The sequence below is a fragment of the Anomaloglossus baeobatrachus genome, chromosome 2 (assembly GCF_048569485.1).
Source record: "Anomaloglossus baeobatrachus isolate aAnoBae1 chromosome 2, aAnoBae1.hap1, whole genome shotgun sequence".
NCBI lineage: Eukaryota > Metazoa > Chordata > Amphibia > Anura > Aromobatidae > Anomaloglossus > Anomaloglossus baeobatrachus.
Window position 1 is genome coordinate 615290096 of NC_134354.1, and position 7222 is coordinate 615297317.

Consider the following 7222-nt stretch of genomic DNA (forward strand, 5'->3'; position numbering starts at 1 on the left):
TTTTAAAAATGATCCAAGATGAACATAGCTGGGATCAGGAAAGACTTAGCTACCTACCCTGGTGTCATCCTGGGGACGATTAAATATGGCGTATTTTTGAATGTGCTTGATACAAATCTACCTGTGAAGTGTACAACTGGGGCACAAGTGCTGCCACTAAAGGGGTGGGTGTGTGTGTGGCCCAATTTTTGGAAAAAAGGGAGACTCCGCTTGGAGTAACTCTTGCTTACATTGTTTTAAAAATGATCCAAGATGAACAGAGCTGGGATCAGAAAAGACTTAGCTACCTACCCCGCTGTCATCCTGGGGACAGTTAAGTATGGCGTATTTTTGAATGTGCTTGATGCAAATCTACCTGTGAAGTTTTCAACTGGGGCACAAGTGCTGCCACTGAAGGGGTAGGTGTGTGTGGCCCAATTTTTGGAAAAAAGGGAGACTCCGCTTGGAGTAACCCTTGCTTACATTGTTTTTAAAAATAATCCAAGATGAACAGAGCTTTGATCAGGAAAGACTTTGCTACCTACCCCGGTGTCATTCTGGGGACGGTTAAGTATGGCGTTTTTTTGAATGTGCTTGATGCAAATTTACCTGTGAAGTGTACAACTGGGGCACAAGTGCTGCCACTGAAGGGGTGGGTGTGTGTGTGTGGCCCAATTTTTGGAAAAAGGGAGACTCCGCTTGGAGTAACCCTTGCTTACATTGTTTTTAAAAATGATCCAAGATGAACATAGCTGGGATCAGGAAAGACTCAGCTACCTACCCTGGTGTCATCCTGGGGACGATTAAATATGGCGTATTTTTGAATGTGCTTGATACAAATCTACCTGTGAAGTGTACAACTGGGGCACAAGTGCTGCCACTAAAGGGGTGGGTGTGTGTGTGGCCCAATTTTTGGAAAAAAGGGAGACTCCGCTTGGAGTAACCCTTGCTTACATTGTTTTAAAAATGATCCAAGATGAACAGAGCTGGGATCAGAAAAGACTTAGCTACCTACCCCGTTGTCATCCTGGGGACAGTTAAGTATGGCGTATTTTTGAATGTGCTTGATGCAAATCTACCTGTGAAGTGTTCAACTGGGGCACAAGTGCTGCCACTGAAGGGGTTGGTGTGTGTGGCCCAATTTTTGGAAGAAAGGGAGACTCCGCTTGGAGTAACTCTTGCTTACATAGTTTTTAAAAATAATCCAAGATGAACAGAGCTTTGATCAGGAAAGACTTTGCTACCTACCCCGGTGTCATCCTGGGGACGGTTAAGTATGGCGTATTTTTGAATGTGCTTGATGCAAATTTACCTATGAAGTGTACAACTGGGGCACAAGTGCTGCCACTGAAGGGGTGGGTGTGTGTATGTGGCCCAATTTTTGGAAAAAAGGGAGACTCCGCTTGGAGTAACCTTGCGGTGTTCTACATGATTTTAGAAGGGCATGCCATGCCTATATCTGTCTCGCATCCTCTTTTCCTTGTAGCGCTGTTTTGTTTTTGCATGAGAATTTGTTCTTGTCACTTTCCCATGTGTTTGTGTTGTGTTGTGAGTTGTTTGTCACCTTTTGGACACCTTTGAGGGTGTTTTCTAGGTGTTTTTATGTGTTTTTGATTGCCTCCCATTGTTTCCTATGCGGTTCGAGTGGTTCGCCGAATTTGGTTCGCCGAACCGAACTCGAACGAGACCTCCGTTCGGCGAACCGAACTCGAGCCGAACCACGGCCGGTTTGCTCATCTCTAATTATTAGTCAATAGAATAAATTCAAATTAGTTTTGAAAGGTCTTTTAACATGCAGCACCAAGGAGAATAAGGCTATAATTCCAGACTTGATGCCTTCAATATGCTGTTGCTCCTCCTGCAGCTCACCCTACACTAATTATAGCTAAAAGAGATATTATTACACCATAGAATCTTTTTAAATTGGCCCTGAAAGGACTTTTAGTTGTACAAAAGCAATGTACAGAAAGGTAATATTCCCTGACTAGATGCCTCTATTAATATAATCTATTTGAATTAGCACGGAAAATGACTATTGGTTTAATGTAGGACCAGGAATGACTGTAAGTCATCTGTAAAACATTGTAATACTCTATCTCTTCTCCAGCAGAAGCTTTCCCTACACTATTACTGGCTATAGAGCACAGAACATGGCATCACTGGGTCTTATATAAACCCGATGTTGCTATGCGGCAAGCCAATCACAATAATACTAGTAGCCAACATGGCTACAGCATTCCTGTTATTGGCAGGCATTCATCACATGTTTAGTGGCTGAAAAACAGCCTAAAAATGTAGGAGGGGGGCTCTAGCATATCGCTAGAGCACTCCTGATACTCAGCCATATATCAAGTGTGCAGAGCACTTTGATGAGCGATTGAGTAACGACCAGTGCCTTTCATACTCACTTATCACTATTAATAACCAGTTTATATAAAATGTTTGCATTAAAGCCATACTTTGACATGACATTAATATTTTTTTAGAGGGTGTGATTTTATCTTAAAAAGCAGTGAAATAACTGCATTCCTTTTCACACTCTACCCTTTCTGCATTGATCAATAAACCTCTGGTTTGAATTGCAATGTTATTTTTAGGTATCTAAGGAAAGTAACAACCATTATCTTGTAATCAGAGTTAGATGTTTAAATTATCTGATAAAATTACATGGATTAAAGCGAGATCAGGTTTTAAAATCCTTTGGATAATTTATCTCACTGATATATAATTCTCACACTGGATTAAGTATTATCAGAACACTAGCAGTTCAAGATAAATTATCAGAGAATCAATAGCATTGTTTGCTGAAAATTAGAGCCTTGTTTCTTTAAGTGTCTCCAGAGAAATTTAAAGCTACAAAGATGTTAGAAATGAATAGTAGCTTAATGCACAGGATATGGCTGTGTCTTCTTTTTGCAAAGGCTTCAATTGTACCTTTGTATTCTATTAACCACTTGATTACCAGAAATGTTTACACTTTACTACTTTATTTCCATCTCTTCTGTAAAGACACATTTTTTTTCTGTTGACTTAGTTGAATGGTGGACTGTTATATTTTTGAATGATGCCATTCATTTTATCAATTGTACTAAATAATGGAAAAAAATCCAATCAAATGCTAGAAAAAATTTTGCTTTGCTTTATAAGTTTGTTTTGGCATTCATTATGCTGCAAAAATTACCTGATATATAATATAACTTTCAAGGTCTGCACGATTTTAATGATACCTTTTAGTTGTAAGAAAAATCAGAAATTTGTGAAAAAATGGTTTATGTACATATAACATATATGTGGAAAAAATGTAAATATGTTTCATAAATTCATGTAATATATATTTGTATGTAGTTTGTGCATGTAATGTATGTGTGATATGTTCTAAATGTAATGTTTGCGTGTAAAATACTGTATATGAACACAAGTACATGTGCGATATGGGCACATAATACAGTACATATTTAACATGATTGCATAATATACACTGTATAATATGTGCATCAGATATACTGTATGTGTGTGATATGTCCAATTCATGTAATGTGTATATAAAAGTACATTACAATTTTGTATAACTGTTAGATGTACATTTAATCAGAATTTAAAATGTATATTTACGTCTATGTTTAGTATATATAATATACAGTGCCTACAAGTAGTATTCAACCCCCTGCAGATTTAGCAGGTTTACACATTCGGAATTAACTTGGCATTGTGACATTTGGACTGTAAATCAGCCTGGAAGTGTGAAATGCACTGCAGCAAAAAAGAATGCTATTTCTTTTTTTATTTTTTTTTTTTAAATTGTGAAAAGTTTATTCAGAGGGTCATTTATTATTCAACCCCTCAAACCACCAGAATTCTGTTTGGTTCCCCTAAAGTATTAAGAAGTATTTCAGGCACAAAGAACAATGAGCTTCACATGTTTGGATTAATTATCTCTTTTTCCAGCCTATTCTGACTAATTAAGACCCTCCCCAAACTTGTGAACAGCACTCATACATGGTCAACATGGGAAAGACAAAGGAGCATTCCAAGGCCATCAGAGACAAGATCGTGGAGGGTCACAAGGCTGGCAAGGGGTAAAAAACCCTTTCCAAGGAGTTGGGCCTACCTGTCTCCACTGTTTGGAGCATCATCCGGAAGTGGAAGGCTTATGGAACTACTGTTAGCCTTCCACGGCCTGGACAGCCTTTCAAAGTTTCCACCCGTGCCGAGGCCAGGCTTGTCCGAAGAGTCAAGGCTAACCCAAGGACAACAAGGAAGGAGCTCCGGGAAGATCTCATGGCAGTAAGAAAAATTGGTTTCAGTCAATACCATAAGTAACGTACTCCACCGCAATGGTCTCCGTTCCAGACGAGCCTGTAAGGTACCTTTACTTTCAAAGCGTCATGTCAAGGCTCGTCTACAGTTTGCTCATGATCACTTGGAGGACTCTGAGACAGACTAGTTCAAGGTTCTCTGGTCTGATGAGACCAAGATCGAGATCTTTGGTGCCAACCACACACGTGACGTTTAGAGACTGGATGGCACTGCATACGACCCCAAGAATACCATCCCTACAGTCAAGCATGGTGGTGGCAGCATCATGCTGTGGGGCTGTTTCTCAGCTGTTTCTCAGCCAAGGGGCCTGGCTATCTGGTCCGCATCCATGGGAAGATGGATAGCATGGCCTACCTGGAGATTTTGGCCAAGAACCTCTGCTTCTCCATCAAGGATCTTAAGATGGGTCGTCATTTCATCTTCCAACAAGACAACGACCCAAAGCACACAGCCAAGAAAACCAAGGCCTGGTTCAAGAGGGACAAAGTCAAGGTGTTGCAGTGGCCTAGCCAGTCTCCTTACCTTAACCCGATTGAAAACTTGTGGAAAAAGCTCAAGATTAAAGTCCACATGAGACACCCAAAGAACCTAGATAACTTGGAGAAGATCTGCATGGAGGAGTGGGCCAAGATAACTCCAGAGACCTGTGCCGGCCTGATCAGGTCTTATAAAAGACGATTATTAGCTGTAATTGCAAACAAGGGTTATTCCACAAAATATTAAACCTAGGGGTTGAATAATAATTGACCCACAATTTTATGTTGAAAATTTATTAAAATTTAACTGAGCAACATAACTTGTTGGTTTGTAAGATTTATGCATCTGTTAATAAATCCTGCTCTTGTTTGAAGTTTGCAGGCTCTAACTTATTTGCATGTTATCAAACCTGCTAAATCTGCAGGGGGTTGAATACTACTTGTAGGCACTGTATATCACTAAAATGTGCACATAGTTTGTATGTAAAATGTAAATTATATGTGTTTGTGCAAATAACTTACATATGTGCAATATGTACTGTATATGTTTGTGTAGATCAAGATCACAGCTCTCTGAGAGTCTGATTAACCTCCCAACAATACAATAGGAGAGAGTGTCACATGGCAAATTTAATCTTATGTTAAATCAGTTTCCCAACTCTTTAGTGTTGCCACAAAGTAGCATAACTCTTTCATGGCCCCCCACAACATGATAGCCACACAGTATATGCCACCCCATTACCCCTGCAAATATGAAATAGTGCCCACACAGATTTTTGTTCACGCACTTTGATGCCCCAAATACAATAATATGCCCCCAAAACTCAAACACATTATGATGTCACTACCCACTATGATGCCCTCACAGAACCATGCCCCCATGTATATTATTATGAAAACAAAGCACATTAGTCTACACAGTTTGATGCCCCCCACAGTACATTCCATCTACACACAGAATAATACTCTACTGTGTCCATTTTTCCAAACTATGCTCAGACACAGTAAGAAGTCAACACAACCTGATGCCCCCAACAAATATTGTCATGCTTCCAAAGTCCCCACACTGTATGATGACTCCCACAGTACATTACCCACAAGATATGATGACTGAACAGTGGCCCACACAGTATGATGAACTCACAGCCCCCCAACACACAGCATGATATCCCCAAAAGCTCCCCACCTCACAGTATAATGGCCCACAGCCCCTATATACTGTATCATGTCTCCACAGCTCCCTACTACATTTCTCTACACAATGTAGTTCCCTCAAAATCCCCATAATACTATGATGTCCCAAAGCCCCAGAGAGTATACTGCTCACACAGTCTCCCCACAGTATGATACCACAAAGCACAACACATACACAGTATGAAGCCCTCTACAGTCTCATCACACATTACATTATCTCTAGTGTCCCTCACACATAGTCACGCCCCTCAGGTATTCTGTGTGTTGTAACCCAGTGAGGTCACTCCCCGTTCGCATCTGCGAGCATTACACACACATTCCCCACACACTGTATAATGCCTGCCATAGACCTCCATACATATTACGATGTCCATAATGACCTCCACACACACAGTAGTATGCTCCATGGACTCTCCCTCACAGTATCTTTTCCTCAGCTTGCCCCACACAGTTTGATCATCCCACAGTCCACCCTCCACAAATTATTGTGCTTTCCACACTATGTTTTCTGCGATAAACAAAATATGATACCCTCAATGTACCTATACATACTATGATGCTCACAGGGTCTCTCTACACATTACACCAAGGCTTTTTTAAAAAAAGGTATTATAGTATCTGCAATTAACATCTTGTGCAGTAGGACAGTTCCCAGTCTGACTGCTCTCACTGTAAAGAAACCTTTCCTATTTAGATGACATAATCGACTTCCTTGCACCCATAGTGAGTCCCCCCTGGCCCTTGGTATGGTCTTTGGATGGAATCATCTGTCAGTTCTTTGTTTTGACCATACTTGTATTTACACATAAAAATTAGATATACTCTGAAACATTTTTTATCTAAACTAAACAAGTAGAGATCAGTGGACAATGGATATTCAGACTCACCGAATCTGCACGGACTGAAAAAAAAAATCAGTTCTGGAACCAAACTTGGCCAGGACTTGATCACAGACAATGAACTCCATACAAATCAATGGGGATGAGAAGTTCTGTGCTGTAAAATGGTCATAGTAAGGCCTAGTGGGCTGCAAAAGGAAGCTACTGTATATGAGGGTAAGCGAGGACATATACATACTGTATTTCCCGGAAGAAAACACTGTAGTCAGACCCTTTTCTGGGTCCACTCATTATGCTTTATGAATAATCAGTGTTTCCCTGCCCACCCTCTTTGCCAACATCTGTGATTGGTTATAGAGCAGTTTGCCATTTTGGAAGTGACAATAAGTCAATATAACTATTGGCTGCAACTCCAGA